Source organism: Taudactylus pleione, unplaced genomic scaffold (genome assembly GCF_031769625.1).
Source record: "Taudactylus pleione unplaced genomic scaffold, aTauple2 ptg000009l, whole genome shotgun sequence".
Lineage (NCBI taxonomy): Eukaryota > Metazoa > Chordata > Amphibia > Anura > Myobatrachidae > Taudactylus > Taudactylus pleione.
In genome coordinates this window covers 3,137,003-3,152,118 of record NW_028284412.1, presented here as the reverse complement: position 1 = coordinate 3,152,118, position 15,116 = coordinate 3,137,003, and positions in this window count along the sequence as shown.

The following is a 15,116-nucleotide window of genomic DNA, read 5'->3' as shown; positions in this document are numbered from 1 at the left end:
TTTGCGATGTGAAAGGGGTATTACTGACCATTTTGTTTGCACAATTATCTCTAAAGTCATCAACACAAGTGTATAAAAAATGAACAAACTAAACAGTGAAATAATGAGCTACAGTACAGTTTCATCAATCCTTGTCAACAGAAAATGACAATCCTGTAGCTGAGGCCAACATACCATCACCTGCCAGCACAGAGGAAGGTTGAGATTATTGCCTAGAATTTGGAAGCTGCACCAGAGGCAGAAGAAAATGCTGCAGTCAGTTAGGTGAGATTGACAATGTTTTCTCTTGTTTAACATTGGCAAGGAATCTCCTTATACAACAATCAGGCCACTCATCATAAGAAACACCTGTAGTTATATTCTCAACTCCACTGACAGAGACAAGAGCATCATTGTGGTGAGAACAGGGTGCTGGGCTGCAGAAAATAAAGGTTAAGCATGCCTGACATTCCTTCTAGCCTTACTTGTAAATCTGATATATACCATGCATTATTGTATTTATTATAATAATGCGTTATGTATTACTTGTTATGCCAGTTTTAAATGTCTCTATTTGGTTTCTTATTGTACCACTAGGTTCATTATAATGTCTCCTAAAGGAGCTACAATAATACCCCTTTTACATCGGAGCTAAAACCCGGGTTATTGCAGGGTTAACCCGGGCAGCTCCCTGGTGTAAAAGGGGAGAGGGTTGGATCGCCGGGTCGAGTGACCCGGCAATCCAACCCAGGTAAATAGCAGGGTTTAACAAGGGCATAGCTCGTGAAACCCTGCTGTGAAAACAGCGCACTCTGGGTCACGATGACCTGGAGTGCGCTGCTAGCCGGCCAATTGGTCCAGCTTCAGTCTGTCAATCAGTGCTTACAATATATCCAGTAAACATTCCAAATGAGATAATAAAACAATATTATTTATTAAGATCTAACCTTAGCTGGGTACACACGTAAAGATTTTCTGTCCAACCATCCAACTAGTTGATTGGTTGGAATGAAAATCTGGTAAGGTATGAAAGCAAATGACAATCAGCAGTTTGCTCCCAAACGCTGGAAAATGGACCAAAACTGTTTGAACAAATTGTTTAGATCAAACATTTAACAAACTTGTCTGACGACCATTTTCATCTGTTTCCTGACATTTAGGAGCAAATTGCTGATCATCATTTACTCCCATACGTTACCAGATTTTCATTCCAACCAGTCAACTAGTTGGATGGTTGGACAGAAAATCTTTACGTGTGTATGCAGCATTAGATACAATATTGCATGGGTCCCAGCAAAAAAGAGAATATTGCACATATAAATGACATAAATGTATACAATATATATTAGAACATATTTGAACAGTTTGTCCCCTTCCTTGGTCTATTTTTCTAATGTCCAGATATCTGAAAAGTAAAATGAACAAGGAGGCACCGTTCCTGTCCAGCACAGTGTAAATTATAGACAGCGAGCACACAGCAATGGTGTCCTTAATGTTAATCAATAAAATGTATATAGTTTCTCACCCTCAGGGCTGCACAATGATTCCAGTATAATCTCCAAAGGGCTCAGCCGTAATAGCTTACAAAGCTGTTTATCCAGATGGCCGTGTCTGATAGTTTGACCTGGCTTGTTAGCCTTCAATACCAGCACCGCATTCACGCTTTGTTATCCCGGTGAGACCGTCGTCTCTCCCATGTGGTGGGCGGCAGATGCTGGAAGAGCTGATGCTTACGACGGGTAGGTGGAGGGGAATGAGGATGTTATAACCTCAGCCGCAACTGACGAATAGAGCTGCTGGATCACTGCTCAAGTTGGAAGTCAGCATAAAGTAAGGGCAGGCTAACTAACGCATTTCTTTACCAGCGGGTAATTTCCTCAGATGAGCAGGGCTAACTCAGCAATGTCTGGCTTTTTTAAGAGCTGTCATACTGAAGTCACATTACTATGGGAACCAAACTGGGCATAAAGGAAGGAGTCTGTTCCACCATTAGGTGACTATAGCTTCCTATTAATAAGGTTATATGCAGGGTCGGACTGGCCCACAGGGGTACAGGAGAAATCTCCAGTGGGCTCTATTGTCCAAGAGCTCATCCTCTTCTCTAGGAGTCAGTTTCCAGACTGCTCACTTAAATTATACATTGTTACTCCATTAGCGGGTCAGTTACCTGGGGGAGAAAGACCACAAACGAACATGGATGCTTCTACTATAGAAACTACACAGAGATTCGCCCTCCTGCCAAACAAAGTGAGTGTTCACAACAAGCCCCCGTCCCCCCCTCTTGTTTGCTTTTGGCTTTAGCATTACGAACATAATCCTGCCAGTGATTTGAATAGCATTGTAGCTCTGCATTTATTTACTAACCTACAATTAAGTCATCCCAGTGGTAAGAGCTTAGATAGCTGAATTTATTTTTTACAAGGGCATGTACTGTATTTTGCCCATACTAGACCTAATGCAGTTGTCACTGAGTTTTAGATGCTGGCCAGTTAGTACTGAGCAGTGATGTGTGGTCAGGTGAGGCAGAGTCTTTACTGTCATACTTCAGTATACTCCAGAGTTTTCTCTATAAAACTTATAAGAAAAATGTAAAGAAAATATTATAAATATCTTCTTTGTATAATTCTAATTATTTTTATAGTCAAAACTCTGGAGTAAAAAGTGTATTACAAGTGAGGCACTGCCTCCCCTGTCTACCTTTTCCGCACATCCCTGATTAAAACTCACCAAATTTCCAGCACTATATACTACTACACTTTTGTATAATGCCCACATGAACCCTCGGGTTCATATATGTATGGGTAAATCTGGCTCTGATACTAGCAAGTGCCTACCCGGCCATTTACCTCACCACACGTCACTGGTACTGGGGGGGATGCAGTTTATATGCTGGCAGATGGGATGCTGGCAGTCAAAATACCGCCGTAATTCTGCCGCCTGGCATAATGCAGACGCAAATACCCCTGAAGGACATCAGGATACCGGCATCATCCAGATAGCAGTAAGTATGTACAGTTAGCTGGGGATGGGGGGGTTAGGATTAGGCACCCCAGGGGAAATTAGGGTTAGGCACCCCCCGGGGAGGGTTAGGCTATCGGAAGGGGGGGTTAGAGTTAGGCACCACTGGGGGGAGGTCAGGGTTAGGCACCCCCCTGGGAGGATTAGGTTTAGGGTGCGGGAAGGGGGGTTTAGGCTTCACCAGGGGTAGGTTAGGGTTAGGCACCACCCCCCAAGGAGGTTAGGGCTAGGCACCACTAAGGGAGGGTTAGGGGTAGGGGGGGAGGATTAGGGTCCTTACCTGCGCCTATCGGGATTCTGCACCATTCGGCCTTCCAATGTCGGTATTTGAACTGGTGGCTATTTAGCCACTGGCATCGCATACCGATTCTGTATTGGGGTGCCGTATCATATGTAATATAAAATTATTTAGTATATATATTAGAAATGTGCATGGACCCCCATGTTTTGTTTTTTTTCGGTTTTGGTTTTCTTTAAAAATTCATAAAAACAGCAAAATCATGTAACTTGGACCTGTCTTTATTCCTATATATTATTAAGATCAATAACAATCATTTCCAGTCAATTTTTACCACCTCACAGCACCTGAAATCATGAGGGGGGTACTTAAATATGGGTTGGGTATGGCATTCTGGTAGTCGGGATTCCGGCAGTCAAAATACCGACAGTGGCATCCCAACAGTCAGAATCCCAACACCATTAGGTAAGTACCCTAACGCTAACCCTTACCCCTATCCCTAACCCTCCCCGACGCCAGAACCTAACCTCCCCTCCTAGTGCCTAAACCTAACCTCCCCCTCCCCGCACCCTAAACCTACGACCTCCCCTCGTAGTGCCTAACCCTAACCCTCCTCCTAGCACCTAACCCTAAACTTAACCCTCCCCCTAACCCCCGATACTTACCTTCAGGATGCCAGCGGTCGGGATTCCGGCACCGTTATTTTGACCATCGGCATTCCGTCTGCCGGGAAGCTGACTACCTCCCTTAAGTACATTCCGGTTTTAAAATCTAAGTTTCCAATTGCGAGAAGACCCTTGTCTGGACTTGGTGCTACTCGGAACCTTAAAGTGATCCATGCAGGACTCGGTTCAACTCGTAACTTCAAAGTTCAGGTGTGATTTCTTTTCAGCAAAACCGAACCACTCATCTCTAATATATAGACAGGATCATCATCATGTGTTTAATTATTATAATTATTTCACATTAAACTGCATTCCCAGAACTATGGTGCATTCACTACAGTGCATTGATGTTGTCAATCTGGTACATTATCATGCAAGCACTATCAGTATTTGCTCTACAGTATATACTGTGGTCCTCATTCAGAGGCACTTGCAAGAAGCGAGCGCTCGTTCTGAATGAGGGCGGCCGCTTGTATTTTTAAGTGCGGCCTCCTGGTCGCTAGTTAAGCTGTGGGTTACCTAAGTTGGTTCTTGGCAACCGCAAGCCCCAGGGAGCTTCCTGCTCTGATCGAGCAGGAAGCTCCCCACTGACATCACTGCTGATGTCAGTGCGGCCGCCCACAAAATGGCAGGTGTTCCTTAAGGAACGCCTCCGTTTCTGAAACCACCCCCCCGCCATGCCTACAAAACGGGCCGAGCTGTCGATCAACATCGACAGCTGGCCCTTTTGTAGTGAATTTCTCTCTCGCTAGGGGCTTGCGCACGCGCAGTGCGGCCGCTGCGTGTGCGCAAGGCCTAAACATTGACCCGGTTGCGAGCGCTCATCGCTTGCGACCGGGTCTGAATGAGGTCCTGTATAAAGGAGCCCAGACCATGTACTCTCTAATGGTTAGCCAAGCCTATGTGCTAGCTGGTTATACCCCCTCTCCTATGGTAATCCCTTGGTCAGTAAATAGCATTAATATGGTGTGTTGTGCTTTGACAATAAAGTATTTTTGCTTTACTGTAGCTACTATTTGCTTGGGTTATTCTTTACATATGCCAGGCTGATACTTCAGGCTGCCTCACAAGCATGTTTAGAGGCACAACTGCCCATGTCAAAACAATGCCTTACAACTCTGGCTAGCAACATAGGGAAACAATTTTAAAAAAATATATATCTATTGATGCCAAGAGTAAAAAGAACAAAAAAAGGTCAACGTTAACAGTCTAGAATCTTCAAAATAAATACAACCAAATGTTAATATATATGATTTCATAGGCTGTTACTATAGAGTGCATTCAAAAATGCCCATATTAGGGATGTGCGCCGGACCATTTTTGCTGGATTTGGATTTGGTTCTAATTCATCATCTGGCTTTGGATTTGCCAAACTGCGGTGACTGGCTTTGGATTTGGATTTTTTACAAAAATTGACAAAAAAGCTAAAATCACATAAACTGGGCTTTTTTCTTCCTAGAGTATTATAAACCTCAAAAACATTAATTTCCAGTCATTTCCAGTCAATTTAGACCACCTCACAGCTTATAATATTGTTTTCACCATTATTGGCCAGAGGCTGCAGTGAGCTGACTGGTTTCCAAGCATCAGAGCAGTGGCACAGACACCACAGTTTAAAGCACCTCTATGACACATTGCCCACACAGCAGTGGCAGAAATGAAAGGTAGTGCAAGATGGAATTGTCCTTGGGCCCTCCCACCCACTCTTATGTTGGATATTAAAAAGGACATGCACACTTTAACAAACCAAGCATTTCAGCGACAGGGACTGCCACTTTGTGGCTGAAGTGCTTGGTTTGTTTGGGCCCCACAAAAAAAGCTACCAATCGGTTAAAGGCAACAGGTCTACAGTGGCAAGATGTCACCATCATTGCCATCCTCACCCTCATCAGCGTGTACATTATCCGATTCCTCACACAATATTAATTCATCCCCGCGGGAATCCACCATTACAAAAGTATCTGTACTGTGACATGATTGGCGGCAAAGGTTTTCCTCATGAAATTTCCAGTTCATTTTAATAAACATAATTTTTTCTACATTTGTGCAAGTAGCCTCCTACATCGTTCGCTCACAAGGTTCACGGCTGTACTGAAAACTCTCTCCGAGTACACACTGGAGGGTGCGCAGCTTAAGTAATGCAAAGCCAGTTTATACAAGGGTCTCCAAATTGCCTTTTTTGTCTTCCAAATTCGAAGGGACTCTGGGCCTAATTCAGACCCGCTCGTAAGCGCTGAGCGCTTGTAAGCGGGTCGATGTTGGCCCAGTGAACATACGCATGATGGAGGCGGCTCCATCGTGCGCATGCGCGAGACCCGGATAGCGATGGGCAAGCCATCGCTCCGGGTCTCGCTACAAAGGGGGCATGCTGTCGATGGCGAGTGACAGCACGCCCCCTTTGGTGGGCATGCCGGGGGCTTGGCTGCCCAGACAGAGGCGTTCCCATGGGAATGCCTACCATCTGGGGCCGGCCCCACAAGTGATGTCAGTGGGAGTGCTCTCGGCTCTGTTAGAGCCGAAATCTCTCTGGGGCTTGCGGCAACGAGACCCTACCACAAGGGTCTCATCGCAAGCCTGAGATGGTCGCGATGGTCTTGACCATCGTGACCAAGTTCCTGGCCGCTCGCTATAGCTGTGGGTAGTAACCAACAGCTATACGAGCGGCCAGGAGGCTGCTCAAAAAATGAAGGACAGCCCTGATTCAGAGCGAGCGCTCTGTCAGAGCGTGCGGCTCTGAATCAGGGCCTCTGTGACATGTCTACTTGTACGGTATCCTGAAAATAATCCTCCACCATTCTTTGAATGGTAATCGTATTAGGTGGAGTTACGGTAGAGGTCTCACTGGTGTTGGGCAATTCTTTTAGACCCAACCAGATGTCAAAATGTTGACTTGCCTTATCTGCATCACCACTTGGTCTTTTGGAAAAGGTGATTTTTTTCTCTGGCTGCTGCTGGAGAAACCGAAGGAGGAAACATCATCGTAGTGCCATGTGTCACTTCAGCTGCCAACTTGCTCACCGGGAGCGCTTTGGATCTTTTAAGATCTGGGTCAGTTGTAAAGAAAGATACAGCATATGACTTAAACCTAGGATCAAGCATGGTTGCTAAAATATAATGATCAGATTTCAAGATCTTGGCCACCCGTGGATCCTGGCGAAGCGAATAAAGGACTTGGGACCTCATTCAGAGTCGGTCGTTGCGGCCGCACGGTCGTAAGGGAAAAGGGGCCGGATATTCAAATGATGCACTCGCAAGTTGCGTCCTTAAGATCGGATCGTTAGCTGGCCGACCAAGGGGAGGATGCGGCCGTAAGACAAAAAATACGCCCCCTTCTCGTACGCATTACAAGTCATCTCCGGCCATATAAGGATTAATCGAGACCATCGGTAACCATCGGAACTGGTCGTAGAGCTTAAGGTTGACCATACCCTCTCTTAAGCACTACGATCAGGTCAGTGTACAAACCACCCATGTCACGTGTGCCATGACACTACTTTGTTAATTATGCACTCCCATAAAACGCCGTTCGCATAATTAGGCACGCCTGTGTTCGGATCTCCACACCCCCGTTTTCAAGCACCTTCCCCTGTTACCACCCACAAACGCCTCATTCTGTCACTCAAACTACCGACCTGGCTGTGTTCAAGGAGAGAGAAATTTCTGATCATAGCAGCTAGTTTGCGCACGCGCATTGCGAACTTTACGCATGCGCAGTTTAGCGAACATCGGTGGCGTACGACCGTGCGGCCGCAACTACCGACTCTGAATGAGGTCCTTGATCTCTCAGTCCAGCATACTTTGCGGAATCACTTTGTTTAATATCCTCCTTCAATTTCTCCACCTGATTTTCCAAATGCCTAATCAGGGGAATCACCTTACTCAAGCTAGCAGTGTCAGCACTCACTTCACATGTGGCAACTTCAAATGGTTTGAGCACTTTGCACAAGACAGAAAGTACTCTCCACTGTGTTGGGCTAATATACATTCCCCCTCCTCTCCCAATGTCATGGCTTGTCGTATAGCTATGGATGGCTTTTTGCTGCTCCTCCATCCGCTGAAGCACATAAAGGGTGGAGTTCCACCTCGTTACCACTTCTTGCTTCAGTTGATGGCAGGGCAAATTAAACTGCTCTTGCAGGTAATCTCCTGCATGCTGTTGCTGAATGCCGAAAATGTCCCAACATTTTTTGGGCCACAGACAGCATCTCCTGCGCGCCCCTGTCATTTTCCTTAAAAAACCCTACACCACTAAGTTGATTGTGTGAGCAAGACAGGGGATGTGTTGGAATTCACCAAGCTGTAATGCTTTCACAATATTTGTAGTAGGGGTGAGCGGGTTCGGATTTCTGAAATCCGAACCCCCCGAGCCCCCCCGATCCGAGTCCGATCCGAGTCAGGCTCGACTTTTCCCGCCTGACTCGGATCTGAAATCGAGGCAAAACGTCATCATCCCGCCTTCCGAGTCTCGCGGGTTTTGGATCCTATATAAGGTACCCGCGTCGGCGCCATTTTCTCACTCGGCTGTGGACAGTGAAGAGGGAGGGTGGGAGTTAGGGCTGTGTAGTGTAGTGTAGTGTAGTGCTGCTGTTGTCCACTACTTCAAAGTCCATAGGGGCTGGCTGTGTTGTGCTGTGCTGCTGTTGTTAATAGGGGCTGTGTCCACTACTTCAAAGTCCATAGGGGCTGGCTGGACTGTGTTGTGCAGTCAGTTCTCCATAGGGGCTGTGTCCACTCCAAAGTCCTGTGCAGTGTCCCAGTCCTAAAGGGGTGCTGTAGTGTTGTCCAGGGGGTGCTCTGTCCATCAGGGGTGCTCCCCCCAAGTGCTAAAAAAATAATATATTTTCTGTGTTTGTGAATTGTGTGCGCAGTAGCCGCACGTGCATCAACAAAGTAGTGCCAAGCGTGCGCCTGTGTCATAAGTAAAGGGCCGGCTGGCTTGACCGTTAAGGGTGCTGTAACCCCCGAAAGTACACTCCAGTCCAAACCAAAAAAAAAAGAATTTTCTGTGTTTGTGAATTGTGTGCGCAGTAGCCGCACGTGCATCAACAAAGTAGTGCCAAGCGTGCGCCTGTGTCATAAGTAAAGGGCCGGCTGGCTTGACCATTAAAGGGTGCTGTAACCCCCAAAGTACACTCCAGTCCAAACAAAAAAAATAATATTTTCTGTGTTTGTGAATTGTGTGTGCAGTAGCCGCACGTGCATCAACAAAGTAGTGCCAAGCGTGCGTCTGTGTCATAAGTAAAGGGCCGGCTGGCTTGACCGTTAAAGGGTGCTGTAACCCCCGAAAGTACACTCCAGTCCAAACCAAAAAAAAAATGATTTTCTGTGTTTGTGAATTGTGTGCGCAGTAGCCGCACGTGCATCAACAAAGTAGTGCCAAGCGTGCGCCTGTGTCATAAGTAAAGGGCCGGCTGGCTTGACCGTTAAAGGGTGCTGTAACCCCCAAAGTACACTCCAGTCCAAACCAAAAAAAAAATAATTTTCTGTGTTTGTGAATTGTGTGCGCAGTAGCCGCACGTGCATCAACAAAGTAGTGCCAAGCGTGCGCCTGTGTCATAAATAAAGGGCCGGCTGGCTTGACCGTTAAAGTGTGCTGTAACCCCCAAAGTACACTCCAGTTCAAACCAAAAAAATAATATTTTTTGTGTGTTTGTGAATTGTGTGCGCAGTAGCTGCACGTGCATCAACAAAGTAGTGTCAAGCGTGCGCCTGTGTCATAAGTAAAGGGCCGGCTGGGTTGACCGTTAAAGGGTGCTGTAACCCCCAAAGTACACTCCAGTCCAAACCAAAAAAATAATATTTTTTGTGTGTTTGTGAATTGTGTGCGCAGTAGATGCACGTGCATCAAGAAAGTAGTGCCAAGTGTGCGCCTGTGTCATAAGTAAAGGGCCGGCTGGCTTGACCGTTAAAGGGTGCTGTAACCCACAAAGTACACTCCAGTCCAAACCAAAAAAAAAATTATTTTCTGTGTTTGTGAATTGTGTGCGCAGTAGCCGCACGTGCATCAACAAAGTAGTGCCAAGCGTGCACCTGTGTCATAAGTAAAGGGCCGGCTGGCTTGACCGTTAAAGGGTGCTGTAACCCCCAAAGTACACTCCAGTCCAAACCAAAAAAAAAATTATTTTCTGTGTTTGTGAATTGTGTGCGCAGTAGCCGCACGTGCATCAACAAAGTAGTGCCAAGCGTGCGCCTGTGTCATAAGTAAAGGGCCGGCTGGCTTGACCGTTAAAGGGTGCTGTAACCCCCAAAGTACACTCCAGTTCAAACCAAAAAAATTATATTTTTTGTGTGTTTGTGAATTGTGTGCGCAGTAGCCGCACGTGCATCAAAAAGTAGTGCCAAGCGTGCGCTTGTGTCATAAGTAAAGGGCCGGCTGGCTTGACCGTTAAATGGTGCTGTAACCCCCAAAGTACACTCCAGTTCAAACCAAAAAAATAATATTTTTTGTGTGTTTGTGAATTGTGTGCGCAGTAGCCGCACGTGCATCAACAAAGTAGTGCCAAGCGTGCGCCTGTGTCATAAGTAAAGGGCCGGCTGGCTTGACCGTTAAAGGGTGCTGTAACCCACAAAGTACACTCCAGTCCAAACCAAAAAAAAAATTATTTTCTGTGTTTGTGAATTGTGTGCGCAGTAGCCGCACGTGCATCAACAAAGTAGTGCCAAGCGTGCGCCTGTGTCATAAATAAAGGGCCGGCTGGCTTGACCGTTAAAGTGTGCTGTAACCCCCAAAGTACACTCCAGTTCAAACCAAAAAAATAATATTTTTTGTGTGTTTGTGAATTGTGTGCGCAGTAGCTGCACGTGCATCAACAAAGTAGTGTCAAGCGTGCGCCTGTGTCATAAGTAAAGGGCCGGCTGGCTTGACCGTTAAAGGGTGCTGTAACCCCCAAAGTACACTCCAGTCCAAACCAAAAAAATTATATTTTTTGTGTGTTTGTGAATTGTGTGCGCAGTAGCTGCACGTGCATCAAGAAAGTAGTGCCAAGTGTGCGCCTGTGTCATAAGTAAAGGGCCGGCTGGCTTGACCGTTAAAGGGTGCTGTAACCCACAAAGTACACTCCAGTCCAAACCAAAAAAAAAATTATTTTCTGTGTTTGTGAATTGTGTGCGCAGTAGCCGCACGTGCATCAACAAAGTAGTGCCAAGCGTGCACCTGTGTCATAATTAAAGGGCCGGCTGGCTTGACCGTTAAAGGGTGCTGCAACCCCCAAAGTACACTCCAGTCCAAACCAAAAAAAAAATTATTTTCTGTGTTTGTGAATTGTGTGCGCAGTAGCCGCACGTGCATCAACAAAGTAGTGCCAAGCGTGCGCCTGTGTCATAAGTAAAGGGCCGGCTGGCTTGACCGTTAAAGGGTGCTGTAACCCCCAAAGTACACTCCAGTTCAAACCAAAAAAATTATATTTTTTGTGTGTTTGTGAATTGTGTGCGCAGTAGCCGCACGTGCATCAAAAGTAGTGCCAAGCGTGCGCTTGTGTCATAAGTAAAGGGCCGGCTGGCTTGACCGTTAAATGGTGCTGTAACCCCCAAAGTACACTCCAGTTCAAACAAAAAAATTTATATTTTTTGTGTGTTTGTGAATTGTGTGCGCAGTAGCCGCACGTGCATCAACAAAGTAGTGCCAAGCGTGCGCCTGTGTCATAAGTAAAGGGCCGGCTGGCTTGACCGTTAAAGGGTGCTGTAACCCACAAAGTACACTCCAGTCCAAACCAAAAAAAAAAATATTTTCTGTGTTTGTGAATTGTGTGCGCAGTAGCCGCACGTGCATCAACAAAGTAGTGCCAAGCGTGCGCCTGTGTCATAAGTAAAGGGCCGGCTGGCTTGACCGTTAAAGGGTGCTGTAACCCCCAAAGTACACTCCAGTCCAATCCAAAAAAAAATATATTTTCTGTGTTTGTGAATTGTGTGCGCAGTAGCCGCACGTGCATCAACAAAGTAGTGCCAAGCGTGCGCCTGTGTCATAAGTAAAGGGCCGGCTGGCTTGACCGTTAAGGGTGCTGTAACCCCCGAAAGTACACTCCAGTCCAAACCAAAAAAAAAATAATTTTCTGTGTTTGTGAATTGTGTGCGCAGTAGCCGCACGTGCATCAACAAAGTAGTGCCAAGCGTGCGCCTGTGTCATAAGTAAAGGGCCGGCTGGCTTGACCGTTAAAGGGTGCTGTAACCCCCAAAGTACACTCCAGTCCAAACCAAAAAAATAATGATTTTCTGTGTTTGTGAATTGTGTGCGCAGTAGCTGCACGTGCATCAACAAAGTAGTGCCAAGCGTGTGCCTGTGTCATAAGTAAAGGGCCGGCTGGCTTGACCGTTAAAGGGTGCTGTAACCCCCAAAGTACACTCCAGTCCAAACCAAAAAAAAAATAATTTTCTGTGTTTGTGAATTGTGTGCGCAGTAGCCGCACGTGCATCAACAAAGTAGTGCCAAGCGTGCGCCTGTGTCATAAATAAAGGGCCGGCTGGCTTGACCGTTAAAGGGTGCTGTAACCCCCAAAGTACACTCCAGTTCAAACCAAAAAAATAATATTTTTTGTGTGTTTGTGAATTGTGTGCGCAGTAGCTGCACGTGCATCAACAAAGTAGTGTCAAGCGTGCGCCTGTGTCATAAGTAAAGGGCCGGCTGGCTTGACCGTTAAAGGGTGCTGTAACCCCCAAAGTACACTCCAGTCCAAACCAAAAAAATAATATTTTTTGTGTGTTTGTGAATTGTGTGCGCAGTAGCTGCACGTGCATCAACAAAGTAGTGCCAAGTGTGCGCCTGTGTCATAAGTAAAGGGCCGGCTGGCTTGACCGTTAAAGGGTGCTATAACCCACAAAGTACACTCCAGTCCAAACCAAAAAAACAATTATTTTCTGTGTTTGTGAATTGTGTGCGCAGTAGCCGCACGTGCATCAACAAAGTAGTGCCAAGCGTGCACCTGTGTCATAAGTAAAGGGCCGGCTGGCTTGACCGTTAAAGGGTGCTGTAACCCCCAAAGTACACTCCAGTCCAAACAAAAAAAAAAATTATTTTCTGTGTTTGTGAATTGTGTGCGCAGTAGCCGCACGTGCATCAACAAAGTAGTGCCAAGCGTGCGCCTGTGTCATAAGTAAAGGGCCGGCTGGCTTGACCGTTAAAGGGTGCTGTAACCCCCAAAGTACACTCCAGTTCAAACCAAAAAAATTATATTTTTTGTGTGTTTGTGAATTGTGTGCGCAGTAGCCGCACGTGCATCAAAAAGTAGTGCCAAGCGTGCGCTTGTGTCATAAGTAAAGGTCCGGCTGGCTTGACCGTTAAAGGGTGCTGTAACCCCCAAAGTACACTCCAGTTCAAACCAAAAAAATTATATTTTTTGTGTGTTTGTGAATTGTGTGCGCAGTAGCCGCACGTGCATCAACAAAGTAGTGCCAAGCGTGCGCCTGTGTCATAAGTAAAGGGCCGGCTGGCTTGACCGTTAAAGGGTGCTGTAACCCACAAAGTACACTCCAGTCCAAACCAAAAAAAAAATTATTTTCTGTGTTTGTGAATTGTGTGCGCAGTAGCCGCACGTGCATCAACAAAGTAGTGCCAAGCGTGCGCCTGTGTCATAAGTAAAGGGCCGGCTGGCTTGACCGTTAAAGGGTGCTGTAACCCCCAAAGTACACTCCAGTCCAATCCAAAAAAAAATATATTTTCTGTGTTTGTGAATTGTGTGCGCAGTAGCCGCACGTGCATCAACAAAGTAGTGCCAAGCGTGCGCCTGTGTCATAAGTAAAGGGCCGGCTGGCTTGACCGTTAAAGGGTGCTGTAACCCCCAAAGTACACTCCAGTTCAAACCAAAAAAATAATATTTTTTGTGTGTTTGTGAATTGTGTGCGCAGTAGCCGCACGTGCATCAACAAAGTAGTGCCAAGCGTGCGCCTGTGTCATAAGTAAAGGGCCGGCTGGCTTGACCGTTAAAGGGTGCTGTAACCCCCAAAGTACACTCCAGTTCAAACCAAAAAAATAATTATTTTCTGTGTTTGTGAATTGTGTGCGCAGTAGCCGCACGTGCATCAACAAAGTAGTGCCAAGCGTGCGCCTGTGTCATAAGTAAAGGGCCGGCTGGCTTGACCGTTAAAGGGTGCTGTAACCCCAAAGTACACTCCAGTTCAAACCAAAAAAATAATATTTTTTGTGTGTTTGTGAATTGTGTGCGCAGTAGCCGCACGTGCATCAACAAAGTAGTGCCAAGCGTGCGCCTGTGTCATAAGTAAAGGGCCGGCTGGCTTGACCGTTAAAGGGTGCTGTAACCCCTAAAGTACACTCCAGTCCAATCCAAAAAAATATATATTTTCTGTGTTTGTGAATTGTGTGCGCAGTAGCCGCACGTGCATCAACAAAGTAGTGCCAAGCGTGCGCCTGTGTCATAAGTAAAGGGCCGGCTGGCTTGACCGTTAAAGGGTGCTGTAACCCCCAAAGTACACTCCAGTTCAAACCAAAAAAATAATATTTTTTGTGTGTTTGTGAATTGTGTGCGCAGTAGCCGCACGTGCATCAACAAAGTAGTGCCAAGCGTGCGCCTGTGTCATAAGTAAAGGGCCAGCTGGCTTGACCGTTAAAGGGTGCTGTAACCCCCAAAGTACACTCCAGTTCAAACCAAAAAAATAATTATTTTCTGTGTTTGTGAATTGTGTGCGCAGTAGCCGCACGTGCATCAACAAAGTAGTGCCAAGCGTGCGCCTGTGTCATAAGTAAAGGGCCGGCTGGCTTGACCGTTAAAGGGTGCTGTAACCCCAAAATACACTCCAGTTCAAACCAAAAAAATAATATTTTTTGTGTGTTTGTGAATTGTGTGCGCAGTAGCCGCACGTGCATCAAAAAGTAGTGCCAAGCGTGCGCCTGTGTCATAAGTAAAGGGCCGGCTGGCTTGACCGTTAAAGGGTGCTGTAACCCCCAAAGTACACTCCAGTCCAAACCAAAAAAAAAATAATTTTCTGTGTTTGTGAATTGTGTGCGCAGTAGCCGCACGTGCATCAAGAAAGGAGCAGCGCCAAGCGTGCGCCTTTGTCCCATAAGTAAAGAGCCGGCTGGCTCATTTCTTAAAGGCTGGTGTAACCCACAAAGTGCACTACTCTCCAGCAAAAATAAAGAAATATTTTCTGTGTTTAGCCGCACGTATATATCAAATCGATATAACATAAATGGAGGACCAAACTTTCTCCGATAAAAATAATAGAGAAAGATCAAGAACCACTTCCTCCTAGTGCTGAAGCTGCTG